The 14,971-nt window shown below is 36.6% G+C and overlaps 1 long non-coding RNA gene across 1 annotated transcript; it reads left to right on the forward strand.

The window, feature by feature from the left end:
* Positions 1-533: 533 nt before the first annotated feature.
* LOC130590332 (uncharacterized) lies at positions 534-3,081 on the forward strand. Its single transcript, XR_008967949.1, has 2 exons — positions 534-755; positions 2,902-3,081. It is a non-coding gene; the product is annotated as an uncharacterized LOC130590332 (long non-coding RNA).
* Positions 3,082-14,971: the final 11,890 nt, after the last annotated feature.

Below are 14,971 nucleotides of genomic sequence, written 5' to 3' on the forward strand. Positions count from 1 at the left end.
TAAAAACCACTTTTTACGAGAAACAACCTTTTAAAAATTTTCTGGTAACTTAAGACCTTAAACAATTTTTTTCAGGTATCAACCTTACTCCACTTTCCGATGTTGACTAGTCGGCTTCTAGCATTGACTGTCGCTTTTTTCCTACTTTCTTCTATTTCTCTCCTATTTCCCCTAAAATATTTCTCTCTCCTCCTACTCCTAATTAAACTCCACTGCATGTAGCACTCTTGCACTTCCTCCCTGAAGGATTTATGTCCTCGACTTAAATGCAATTACTAATGTATAATGGATCATATTATAGAGATAATAAGTTCGTTATATTGGGTCGTCTATACGTCTTGCTAGAGAAAGCTATAGAACTTCGGATTTGTAAATAAATAAACCCGAAGCCCAATGTAACGGATCCTACAAGGTCACACATTAAACCTGGATCAACAAAAGGAACCTAGAGCCCAAGAGGGCCCTAGGGTGGCCGGCCAAGAGAGGGAATAAGGAGAGAAATCTGACCTAAATACTATTATATATTTGGGTTAGGCAGAAAAGTAAACAGTTAGTTTATTCTCTTATTATTTTCTCTCTCCTATTCTCTCTCTTCATCAAAGTCACGTTTAAACTCCAAAAACAAGAAAGAAGTTTTCTTCCTTTCCAACTAGCATTGGTGGAGTGTTGATCCGGGTTGGTGGACTAAGTAGAGGAATCACATCTGAGATTCTCAATCCGGGTTATTCAAGCTTTGTGGAAATCACGCTACAAAGGTTATTTCTAAACTTGTATGTGATCCTTAATTGTATATGCATGTGATCCTGTTTTAAGTGCTTATGAATTTGATTCATGAAATTCCGCTTTATAGTACTTATATATTCCTACAGTGGTATCAGTTTTAGCCTCTTGCATATAGAATTTTGGTCATAAAGTTTAGTTTATGTATGATTAATTTTAATTTGATTAAGGGGAGGAATTAAATTATGGATTGAATAATTAATTGAAATTTGTTAAAAGGAGTTTTAATTACTTTCTTTCTCAATATTTCATAGCCGAAATTTTTTTTCACCTCCTAAACCCTAATTTTCGAAATTTATAAAATTCTGATTTTAGATCTTTAAATTTCGAAAATAAATTCATGTTATTCATAAAATTTTCATGCTTAAAATCGTTTATGTATGAAGATAAATTCATGTAAAAGGTGTTTTATATGAATTAGTGATTAATTATATGAATAATCTGAAAATTAATTAAAATAAAGATTTTAAATTTAATTTTCTGTATTAAGCATAAAGAGTTATGTTTAACTTAATCAAGATCACCTAATTAAATTTACAAAAGGTTGTAATTTTAATATCTTTCAAAAGGAAAAGAAAAGAAAATTGAAAGGGAGAAGAGGAGCAGCCACCGTGGGTGCTCCGGTCTCCGGTGGTCGGATGTCTGCCGGCGAAAAGTCGGGGGAACGAATGGCGACTGCCGGCGAGCAGTCGAAGTGAGCGAGGGTGGTGGTGGCAGCAGCCACGTGCGAAGCACGTTTGACGTGCGGAGCAATGCGCTGCTCGCCGCCGCAGGTGAAGTATCGGCGTTCGACGTCGGCTCTCGAAAGAAACAACCGGCGAGTTGCCGGTGAGAGGGCTCGAAAGGGTTGCCGGAAAATCTTTTGGTTATACGACCTTCTGGGCAGAGGAGCGTGAAAGCAGCCTTGCTGCTGCTAGTTTCACGTTTTCCAAAATTAAAAAGAAAAAAAAAACAAAATTTATAAAAGAAACGTGACTAAAAGACTGGGCAGCAGCCAAGTTTTTTATTTTTTTTTTATCTTTTGGAAGTTTTATTTGAAAACAGATTTTGAGAAAGATAAGTAAATTTCAATTATGTTAATTATTGACTTGGTCATAAATTTCAATCCATAATCTGATTTTTTAATCTAATTAAAATTAATTAGGCTAGTTTTAAGGGATAGAATCTTTAGGTGATTAGATATTACTTAAAATTTTATCTTCTTGCTTTAATTAAGAATATTTGATATTTTAATTGATTGGCAAGCATAATATATGATATTATTATGTGGCTTTTATATATGATATATTTGCTATGTATGACTAGTATGGCCCAAATTAAGATAGAAAATACGATCTGCGTATCGTGATGTATTCTTGTAATTTTAAATACGATCTGCGTATCGTTAAGTATTTTTGTAATTTATTTAATTTAGTTATTATGTAAATTATTTTTGATACTTATGTAATCCAAAGAAGAGTCCATCAAGAGAAGGCCCATGGAAAAGGTGGATGGAGATCCATGAAGAGTCCAAGAAGGAGCCATTGATGCTTAGTTCTTAGGATTAGGGGCCATACTAGATCATTTTATTTTCGCATTTTATTATTCTTTAAAATGCTTATAAGTTTATTGTATGTTGGTTGTTGATGCGCTAGAGTTCACTAATTCATAACAACATAATAAACTTAGGCCCCGTAAATATTAAGGTTTGCTTTTCCAAACATAAAGTACTTATAAAACCCTTAATTAATAGTAATAGGTCATGCCTCCGCAGGGTGTTATCATTAATTTTGGGATAATAAGGTAAAATTGCGAATTTTACAACTTAGTTTGGTTGTCCTTAACAAAATTATCAAAAGCGTTTTGAATTTTGAAGCAAGAGATAGTTAAACATGCGATGTTTATCCATCTAAACAAGAGTTATAAAGTGTTATAATTAGTAAAAGAGTTTACTTACCTTGATAATGTAACGTTAAGATAAGGCCTCCGTCTGCTTAGTGTTACATGTTGATAGGATCTTGTAAAACACTTATTCATAGGGGACTTTAATTTTGAATAGGTGGTCAACCTAGAAACCTTTTACATGTTTTAGGTTGCTTTATAAACATAAAATTGAACTTTGCCTTATTTTTCTGTCTGTAGATATCATGTCTAATAACAACAACAACAACTCCGGTTTCAACATTCGTCCTTTTCTGGAAAAGGACAGACTGAATGGTGAAAATTTCCTTAATTGGGAAAGGACCTTAAGACTCGTTCTGAGGTTTGAGGGTCGAGAGGACGTCTTAGATACCCCGCTTCCTGTAATAACTGATGAATCAACTGACGCTGAAAAACGTCGTGCAAAACAGGCTAGTGATAAGTCTATACCAATCACTTGTTTGATGGTAGCAGCCATGGAGCCGAACCTCCAAAAGAGGTTCGAAACCAAGGATGCCTACACGATCATGCAAGAGCTGCGGGCCATGTTTAAAACTCAGGCCCGAGTTGAGCGGTATGAGACTAACAGGGAGATCCTTGAATGTCACTTGAAGCCGGGTCAAGCTGTTGGCCCCCATGTTTCGAAATGATGGGTCTTTTCGAAAACATGGAAAGACTTGGGTTCCCTTATAGGCTCGAGTTGGCTACTGACATATTCTCCACTCACTCCTAATAGTTTTAATCAGTTCAGAATGACCTACAATATGAATGAGTCTGAAAAGACTTTGCAAGAGCTGCATGGATTGTTGGTCAATGCTGAAAGGAACATCCCTAAGGTTGAACCAAAGAAAGAGGTTCTGTTGGTTCAAAAGGGAAAGGGTTTCAAAAAGAAATGGGCAGGAAAGAAGGACAAAGGCAAGCAAGTTGCCACTGTCGCTGAAAAACCTAAGCCAACCGCCAAGCCAAGGTGCTGCGGAAAGCAAGTGCTTCCACTGTCACAAGATTGGACACTGGAAGAGGAACTGCCCGATATACTTGGAGGAAATAAAGAAGTCGGGGCTCCACTTCAGGTATATATGTTATAGAAATCAATTTGACTTCTACTTCTTTATCGGTATTTGATACCGATTGTGGTTCTCACATAGTTAATGATGTGCAGGGACTAAAAAGAAGTAGGAAGTTGGAAAAGGCGAGGTAGAGCTACGCGTTGGAAATGGAGCATGAGTTGCTGCACTTGCCATATGGAGCTATAGTCTACACTTGCCATCTGGGCTTATTTTAGAATTAAATAATTGTTATTTCGTTCCTCAATAACTAAGAACATAATTTCGGTTTCAGTTTTGGATTCTGAAGGTTTTTGTTTGAAATAAAGAACAAATGTTGTTCCATTTTTACAATAATATGTTCTATGCCAGAGCTCAATTGATAAATGGTTTATATGTGCTTGATAATCATTACAGTCTATAACATAGATAGCAAGAAAAAGAAATCAAATGATTCTAACCTAACCTATATTTGGCATTGCCGAATGGGTCATATAAACCAAAAGCGCATTCACAAGTTACAAAAGGACGTATAATTCCATCATTTGATTTCGAATCATTTGATGTATGTGAATCATGCTTAATGGGTAAGATGACAAAATCACCATTTACTGGAAAAGGTGAAAGGGCCAGCGATCTTTTAGGACTCATACATACAGATGTATGTGGTCCTATGAGCACAAAGGCAAGGGGAGGGTTTAATTACTTCATCACCTTCACTGATGATTTGAGTAGATATGGCTATATTTACTTGATGAAACATAAGTCGGAATCTTTTGATAGATTCAAAGAGTTCCAAAATGAAGTACAGAATCAACTTGGTAAGACAATAAAAGCACTACGATCGATCGTGGTGGTGAATATTTGAGCCAAGAGTTTGATGATCATCTAAAGGATTGTGGAATTCTTTCACAATTAACTCCACCAGGAACACCACAGTTAAATGGTGTATCTGAAAGGAGGAATCGAACATTACTAGATATGGTTCGATCTATGATGAGTCTTGCTGATCTACCGATTTCTTTTTGGGGATACGCTCTCGAAACTGCTGCACACACACTAAATAGGAGCCCGTCAAAGGCTGTAGAAAAGACTCCATATGAGTTATGGAATGGAAAACCTCCAAACTTGTCTTTTCTTAAAATCTGGGGATGCGAGGTCTATGTAAAGCGGTTACTATCAGACAAACTCGCACCCAAGTCAGATAAATGTCTCTTTGTGGGGTATCCAAAAGAGACAAGGGGTTATTACTTCTATAACCGTCAAGAGAACAAAGTGTTTGTTGCTCGTGATGGTGTTTTTCTTGAAAAGGAATTTGTTTCTAGAAAGACAAGTGGGAGTAAAATAACACTCGAAGAAATTCGAGATGAGCAACAACTGGACGTGGCTCACACCATGTCAGAGACGGCCCAACAAGACGAAAGTCATGTTGAGGAGATAACGTATTCAACGCATGAACCTCCTACCGTCCCATTCGAAGTTGAATCAAGCGAAAATCTTCAAACTGTTGAAGAGAACGTTTCTCTTGATGCTCAGACCCCGCGTAGGTCAGTAGACCAAGGATTCCAAACAAAAGGTTGGTTGATTTCCTAATGACTGAAAATTCTGAAATTATGATTTTGGAAAATTCAGAACCTACTACCTACAAACAAGCTTTGACGAGCCCAGACTCTGAGAAATGGCTTGAGGCCATGAAATCCGAGTTAGACTCCATGTCTGAGAATAAAGTTTGGACACTGGTTGACTTGCCTGGTGGGGTTAACCCTATTGGATGCAAGTGGGTGTTCAAATTGAAAACAGACAAAGATGGAAATGTCTATGTCTACAAAGCAAGACTGGTTGCAAAAGGATTCAGACAAGTTCATGGTATAGACTATGATGAGACCTTTTCTCCAGTAGCAATGCTTAAATCAATTCGGATACTTTTAGCGATTGCTGCATTTTTCGATTACGAAATTTGGCAGATGGATGTCAAAACCGCATTCTTGAATGGGTTCTTGAATGAGGATGTGTACATGACACAACCTGAAGGTTTTGAAGATCCAGAAAATCCTAAAAGGGTTTGCAAGCTTCAGAGATCCATTTATGGATTGAAGCAGGCATCTCGGAGCTGGAATCTTCGGTTTGATGAGGCAATCAAACGATTTGGTTTCATCAAAAGCGAAGAAGAGTCTTGTGTTTACAAGAAGTTTAGTGGGAGCAGCTTAGTCTTCTTGGTTCTGTATGTAGATGACATACTAATCATGGGAAACGACATCAATGCTTGAGTCAGTCAAGGAATGGTTAAAAAGTTGTTTCTCTATGAAGGACCTTGGAGAAGCTGAGTACATACTGGGAATCAAAATCCATAGAGATAGGTCTCGAAGGATGATTGGGCTAAGTCAAGAAACTTATATTGATAAGGTTCTTACAAGGTTCAACATGGAAAACTCGAAGAGAGGTTTCGTTCCCATGTCACATGGCATATCGCTTAGCAAGAGTCAGTGCCCGACTGAGCCTGATGAGTTAAAGCGAATGAGTAGCATTCCTTATGCTTCGGCTATAGGGTCTATCATGTATGCCATGATAAGTACTCGACCTGATGTTGCATATGCCTTGAGCATGTGCAGCAGTGTTCCAAGCAAATCCAGGAGAAGCACACTGGACTGCAGCTAAGAGCATCCTTAAGTACTTAAGGAGGACTAAAGGCATGTTCTTAGTATATGGGGGACAAAGTGAGTTGGTTGTTGAAGGTTACACGGATGCAAGCTTCCAAACCGACAAAGATGACTACCGCTCTCAGTCAGGGTATGTCTTTCGTCTAAATGGAGTAGCAATGAGCTAGAAGAGCTCAAAGCAAAGTTCATACGGATGAGAATGTGGCTGATCCGCTAACTAAACCATTACCTCAACCCAAGCATGAGTGTCACGCTAGGGCTATAGGCTTGAAGCAAATGTTAGAGTGGCTTTAGATTGTACTAGGTTTAGAGAAACTTATTACAATGTAAAGACATGGTTTTGCTATTTATGTTTATAATAATAAATTTTGTCTTATTTAATTTTGGTTTGGTATTAAATAAAATGTCCAAAATATATCTTGAATTCATGGTTTTGTCAAATATGTGATTTGATGAATGAAACACCATAAGTGAACAGAATTCCTAATCTAAGTCATTAAACTGGACATAAATGACTTATTAAAGGGATTAGCATATAAGATTGATTGATAGCGCCGTTTCATGGGCTATGGAAACATAGAGATGTTTAATCAATCATATGGATATGTATAGTTGATACATAGTCGAACTTGACCTACTTAGAAGTTTTATAACTTCGAAATATATATGTGTAGATTCCTGAGACATGAGTAGAACATTACTTAGCCCAATGATTAGTATAGCTTTGATACTGTCAAACGTCATGCCGTAAAAGGGGACTATAAAGGCAGCATTCAGGTTGTGCTAAAAGTTGAGTGGGAGTATTGGTTACTACAAGATTGGAAAAGTCCTCCTATATGAGATAGGATAGGTGTCTTGGCCCCTTGAAGAGTGAAAAATTGAAAATGCATGGCCGTGCTCAAATGGATCATTCGATGATCATTTGTTTGACAATTTGAACTCGGATTTCAAGGAATAATTTGAAAGCTAGTATGGATGATATAGAAATATGATCATACTATCAAATTAAGACATTAAGAGACTTGAGGAATAAAAACATTGCACACTCGTCTCGGACAAGTGGGAGATTGAAGGATTTATGTCCTCGACTTAAATGCAATTACTAATGTATAATGGATCATATTATAGAGATAATAAGTTCGTTATATTGGGTCGTCTATACGTCTTGCTAGAGAAAGCTATAGAACTTCGGATTAGTAAATAAATAAACCCGAAGCCCAATGTAACGGATCCTACAAGGTCACACATTAAACTGGATCAACAAAGGAACCTAGAGCCCAAGAGGGCCCTAGGGTGGCCGGCCAAGAGAGGGAATAAGGAGAGAAATCTAACCTAAATACTATTATATATTTGGGTTAGGCAGAAAAGTAAACAGTTAGTTTATTCTCTTATTATTTTCTCTCTCCTATTCTCTCTCTTCATCAAAGTCACGTTTAAACTCCAAAAACAAGAAAGAAGTTTTCTTCCTTTCCAACTAGCATTGGTGGAGTGTTGATCCGGGTTGGTGGACTAAGTAGAGGAATCACATCTGAGATTCTCAATCCGGGTTATTCAAGCTTTGTGGAAATCACGCTACAAAGGTTATTTCTAAACTTGTATGTGATCCTTAATTGTATATGCATGTGATCCTGTTTTAAGTGCTTATGAATTTGATTCATGAAATTCCGCTTTATAGTACTTATATATTCCTACACTCCCCCCTCCACACCTACACCCACATCCACAGCCGAGCCGAACCTGCAACTGAAACACCTCCTTCTCCAATCATCCAAGCCCTGTCCTACCCCCACCCCCCCTCCCCCCCCAAAAAAAACCAACCCATCCCTTGGTCCCACGAAGAAACTCCGAACCTCATCAAAGCCTACCAGGAATCATGGTACTCCCTCAAACGCGGCCAATTAAAAGCCTTCCAATGGGATAATGTCTACGTCACTGCCGCCACTCGTTGCCGCTCGATGAACCCTCGAAATTCGGAACCCAATGAAGCCACAAAATTGAAAAACTTAAACTAAGTCTCTGTTATATTTCCTCTCATTTCAGTATGCAATACGCAAGCGATATCTCTAGTCGAATGTAGGGAAAATCACATCGATTGAGTTGAGGATTGGGCGAGGGTGGTGGGGGAGCGGGGGGCTTCGAGGTTTGGAAGAGGGTACGGTGGTGGCGGGGCGAGGGTAGTGGGGTTTCGAGTGTGTTTAAGTGGCTAATGGTAGTCCGAGGCTAGAGTTCGAAAGGTTAGTGGCTGGAGGAGGTGGTCTTGTGGTGGAGTGAAAGATAAAGGAGAAGAGTTCTCCATAATTCAATTGAATTCAACTGTAAAAGTGCAAAAATGCCATAGTTGAAGAGAGAAGAGGAAGGAGTGAAGTAGGGTAGGAGGAGAGAGAAATATTTTAGGGAAATTGGAGGGAAAGGGAAGAATAGGAAAAACGCGACAGACAACGTCGAAATTCGGCTGGTTGTCGAAAAGTGGAGTAAGGTTGGTTTCATTTAATTTTTTTTTTGTTTAAGGTCTTAAGTTGCCAGAAAATTTTAAATGGTTGTTTCTCGCAAAAAGTGATTTTTAGAAGGTTGTTTCTGACAAATTTTGCTAAAATTAATCAAAGTTACCCTCAAGCTAATCAAAGCTACATATACTTCCTCCATTAAAATATGCCTGAAATGTTTTGACTTTTATATTATTCGCCACTCTCGTGACTCGTCTGACCGTGTTTTGCTAATTCAACATAAAAAGAATATAGTCGCATAGGATGTTTTTAGATTCATCTCGACATATAGTTTCAAGATATCAACTTTTTTCACAATTTTAATTATAATTTAAGCAAATAGAGATATTTAATGATTAAAGTTATATCTTGACAAACGTGTCAGGAGAAATATTTCATGTAATATAAAACGGAGAAAGTATTTATTAAATTTTTTTTTACCCTAATATTAATTAATGTTATCCTATAATAATAAAAGTTACTCCTATAAAAAAAATAAAAATCAAAAGTTACGCGGATATTAACTAGAAAAGTTACCCTACAATACATGAAATCACCCTAAAAGTGAACCAAAGTTATCCTAAAACTAAACCTTACATAGATATACAATTTGGGCCAACTACTTTCATCAGTTTCACCATCTTCAATGCCTATTTTGAAATCTTCCGATTGAATCTTGCTCAGTATAGATTTCCCATGTAAACCTACTTGATTTCCATGAAAGTATTTTTTTTTATATATTTTTAAGTTGGTAAAATGAATATGACCTTTGAAGTCACGAGTTCAAATCTTTACCACTAGGTCAAGCCTTGTTTGGTATAAAAGTATTATATATTCTTAATTAAAGTATTATATATATATATATATATATATATATATATATATATATTACAATCTCTATCCTTCAATAAAAAAATTACCTATTAAGATTTTGAGATTTTTCTCAATCATAGCCATTCCTAATTTAAAGTACGTATATCAAAGGAAGTTGAAAGTGGATAAAATAAACATTTATAAAATTATATGTATTGAAAGAAAAAAGTTTATGATTGAAGAACAAATTAACATAACTAAAGTAGTTTTCAAATCATTTACAAAACGAAAGACATTAATTTTTTTTAATTTTACCTAAACTTTGAAATGCAATAACAATATACCAACATTTATCCATTGTCAAGTGATTAAGATACCAAGAAAACAACTTCTTCATCAAGTAATTTTTTATATTTTGTATTTACACCACATGATATTTAATTAGAACTAATGATGATTGTAAATTACATCCTTCAAAATTACATTTAGATAAAATCTAATAATAATCACTAATATCATTCACGCACGCATCGAGTGCAAGAAAGGCCAGTAATTATAGAACCGAGGAAGTATAATGATAGTATGATACAATGTATAGATGCGACCCTACCGAAATCCAATGTAACCCCTCAAAGTGCCATCTCCATAGCTCGTGATATTTGAACAACTGAAATCTTAATATAGAAGAATATCCACTAATGAAGTCTATGTAGTACTTGCTTGAGAGAGTTGTATTGTAATTTCAGTAACAATTATGTGACCTAATATTTGAGGAAGATACCATGCATAGTGGGTCTTTTTGTCTTTTTTAAATCGTTGGCAGATATATGATCCAATTCACTCTCCTTTTTATTCCTTTTTCTCATTTAGGGCTAATGTAACTTTGACTCAACAATCAATCTTACTATAGAAAAGGGGATATATCATCGAGGACATATACTACTTCATAGAGTACTAAAACAAAACAGATGCTGCTTTGATGATGATTGCAGCGAATGCGAATCCTATTTATCTTTCTTTCTCTCACTTTCTTTTTCTCTTTTTTTAAAGTTCTCTCACTTCTCACTATCGCTCAAATCATAATCGATCTAAGATGCTACTTCTATTGCATGCTTATAAATTCTAATACCCATCAAAACCTCTTCACTTTTTTAAAAAACTACGAAAACTCATACAGGTAACTTAGATTCTTTCAAAAGAAAAGAACAAATGTTGAGCAATGAGGAAAGCATTAACTTTATTAGTATTGCTTTCCAATATCCTCTTTCCCCTTCTTCAGTTCTTTGCTATGATATCACTCATCAATAATCATCACTTTTGTTTTAATCTATTGGATACCGATCAAAAGATGATTAGAAGTAGATATACTTTTTCTTTGTTTTCGAATCAGCTTCGGAGGCATATTTCGCGGATGTTTCAAGCTCCTGTGTGGTGGACTGGTGGTGGCCTTGTGCTTTGGGCTGGCGTTGATTGATGATTGTTGTGCCGCCGTGCCGAACTGGTTTGTGCTCGTGGTATTGTAGAGTTAAGTTTTTCTTTCTCTCTTAAAATTTCTTTTTTCTGCTAATTTTAATTACAGTTGTGAATTGTGAATGTTTGAGTAACATACGAATTCAAATCATCAGTAATATTATTCTTATAATGGGAGTAAGATCATGTTTTTGCAACTGTTCTTATTTTTTGAACAATTTACAACTCAATGATTGTGGGGATTATGCCATAATTTAGAGAAGCATAAGGAGGCATTTCCTTTTTTTTTTTTGACATATATATTCTCAAGTAGGGGATAACGAGCCTGACAAGCTCGTGAGCAGCTCGGACTCGGCTCGGTCAAAGCTCGGCTCGTTGAAGCTCTTGACTTAAACGAGCCGAGCCGAGCTAGGCAAAGCTTGGCTCGTAAAGCTCATGAACAGTTCGATTATTATTTTATATTAAAAAAATATTTTATATTAAAAAATTATTTAGATGTTAAAAAATTATTTAGATGTTAAAAAATTATTTAGATGTTAAAAATTATTTGGATATTAAAAATTATATTAAGTATTTCTTTTAAGATATTAACTAAGGTATATAATAGAAGAAAGAAAGATAAAAAGAAAAGGTAAAAAAATAAATTAAAAAGGGTTTTTTCATTACGGTGTGATTGTTTGTTCATTCTCACACTTGAAATAGAAAGAGGAGAGAGAAAGAGAAAGCGGGAATAATTACTAAAGAGAATTTACGCATGGACAATGGGGAGCAATGTTACAAGATGGAAGCAAGTGAGAAAGAAATTTGGCTTTCTAGAGTCCCACGTCGGTGGAATAGGATAAGGGTGTGAGTTATAGGCTTTATAAAAGAAACCTTTCACTCCCTAACTCTCTACCATTGGCTGCTACTACTTGCTTGGCTATGCAATAACAAGTGTTAGTTATAGGGCCTTCGAACTACTAAACGTTCGGGCCTAATGAACTAAGACCTTAGACTTGCTTAGGGTTGAACCTTGAAGTTATATTCGAACTCGAGCCGAGTTGCAATTTTTGGACTCAAGCTCGAGCCTAGTTAGGTTCGGTTTCGGTTTGGCTCATTAACACCCCTAACCGAGCCTAAATGAGCTCACGAGCCGAGCCTAAACGAGCTGAGCTCGAGCCGCAAATTCCAATCACGAGCTCGAGCCGAGCTCGGCTCCCCTAAGCTTGGCGAGTTCACGAGCCGAGCCGAGCCCATCAAAAGTTAAAGGAGCTCGAGCCGAGCACAGGGCTCGGCTCGCTCGATAAGCACCCCTAGTCTTAAGCATGGACAAAGATTCAGCGTAAAACCAGTTCTTTTTGGCAAAACAGGTTTTTCTTTTGAGTTAAAAAGGGATTAACTGATTAAGTGGTTGTATTACTAGTTTGAGCCTTGACTTAAATAAATGTGGAAAAGAATCCCCCAACAATGACATTGAAAAGGTGGTCCCAAAATTGTTTAAAATGTCCCTAGTTTTACCTGACATTTCCAACTAACTTTACTTATCTCTTTTTTTATTTCTTTTTTTCCACAACCACCACCTTTATCCCCACAACCATCACCAAAACCACAGAAACCACCACTGAGGCCACACACACCACCAACTAAACCATGCACAACCACAAACGAAATAAAAAAAAAATCAATTGCGTCCACCGTGAAAACATTCGGCCCTATATTTCTATTATAAGCTCACCCAAAAAAAAATTTGCCCCTAGATTTGTCGTCTCCGCATCATGAAGTAGCAAGCTTAAACTTTCATTTGGTATGTAATCAAAGAACAAGAGCTTTATATTTCTATTACAAGCCCGCCCAAGAAGCCAAACTATATTCTTGTGGCGAGTATAACCTTGGATTTGAACTTCTGAGATCGATACCCCTTTTTTTCTGTACATAAATTTTTTTTAAAGCTATTCTCTCTCCATTAGGCAAACAAACCCTATATACAACTTCAGAGCTCCCACATCCTATCACATCGCTGAGTTCAAGTTACTTATTGTATATTCAATTAAAAGGTCCATAATTTGGTAAAGTGTAACATTCCAAGTATCCACCTCAATCAAATTTGGATCAACCATCATTCTATCAAAAATTTTGATGTAAATTATAGTTGCCAATAGTATCAGGACCACATTAATGCACATCAAGATTGAAGCAATCAATCTCACACTGAAATCAACATGGTGGACATGTTGTTGAGTTGGATGCACTAGCCCATTAGAAGGAGAAAGATATGTATTTCCAGCAAGATTATATGGAGGGAGTCGGTGAAAGAAAAAGGTGTTGGGCACTTCACCGGAGAAATTATTAAGCGAAACATATAATGTCACAAGGCTTGCTAGACTTGTAAAGACATCTAACTTACCACTGAGTGACTTATAAGAAAGATCAACGACTGCTAGGTTATCTAAGCCATATAGAAATGGAACCTCACATGGTAATACGTTTTCACCTAAGGTTCAAAGAGATTTCCAAAGAAGAGAGTTCACTGAGTTCCTTTGGAACCTTCCTTGTGAAGCAATTGGTTCCCAAATCCAACAGCAACATTTTATTACAATATTTTATTTCATGAGGAATTCCATCAGAAAATTTGTTGTTGCTTAGAATATATTTTGTCAGATTATTCAAAGAACAAATAGATGCTGGTAGCATACCTCTAACTTGATTGTTCGATATGTCTACAAATTGTAGACTCCTCGGTAAATCATTAGGCATAGAACCTATGATTGCATTTTCATGGGCGTTGAAGTATTTCAAGCTTGAGCAACCAGATAACAAAAGAGATATGCTACCTTTGAAGTCATTTTCACTTAAATCAAGTAAATAAAAGCTCTTCAACTTTTCTAGTTCCCCGGGAATATGACCTCCCAATCTATTACCACTTATAGAGAACCAAGTACGAGTGTTTAGGTTCCCTACTTCAGGATGTAAAAATCCCGATAGTTTGATTGATGATAAATCTAATATGGTGAGATTCTTGAAGGGATATAACTTCCTAGGTATAGGAGCAGAAAAGTCATTTAAAGAGAGATCAATCACTTGCAGGACCTCACACTTAAGAATGTTTCCTAGTAAGTTCCCAAATAGCTTGTTGTTCCTCGCGTATACAAAACTCAAGCTCTTTAAGTTGCCAATTTGTTTTTTTTACCTCACCTAAGAGACCATTGTCATTTATTTCCAATATAGTGGGAGCTCTACAACGACTGAGCACATTAGTTATACTTCCTGATAAATGGTTATTCCCTAAATAAAATTTTTTCCATACGTGAAATATTTCCCGAACTTTTCGATATGCTTCCTGAGAGGAAGTTTTGCGACAAGGCCATAACTTCGAGGTTGGAGCAGCTTCCAAGGTCATCAGGAATAGTCCCACAAGGCTATTATTCCATAAGAGCATATGTAGAAGATTTTTAAGTTGTCTTAGGCTCTTTGGAAGTGAAGTTAAGATTAAATTACTTTTTACATATAAATATTGCAACTCAGTGCAATTTCCAAGCTCTTCTGGAAAGTGACCCCAAAAAGTAGAGAATTATGTATATATATCGTTTGGATTCCCTTAAGGTATCCTACAGATGATGGCAGGCTACTGGAAATGCTCGTATAAGCAAGCCCAAGCATGACCAAGTTAGTACAATGGCCGATTTCGAACGGGAGTTCTCTCGTGAGATTCTCATTGCCACCGGCTCGAAACAATTGGAGGTTGCTTAATGTGCCAATGCATTTCGGGATCTTGCCGGAGAGTAAATTATTACTGAGTGTAACAGATAAAAGGTTTGTAAGGTTACTAATGCACAGAGGGGTGAAACCT

This window comes from Beta vulgaris, chromosome 2, assembly GCF_026745355.1.
Source record: "Beta vulgaris subsp. vulgaris cultivar EL10 chromosome 2, EL10.2, whole genome shotgun sequence".
NCBI classification, from domain to species: domain Eukaryota; kingdom Viridiplantae; phylum Streptophyta; class Magnoliopsida; order Caryophyllales; family Amaranthaceae; genus Beta; species Beta vulgaris.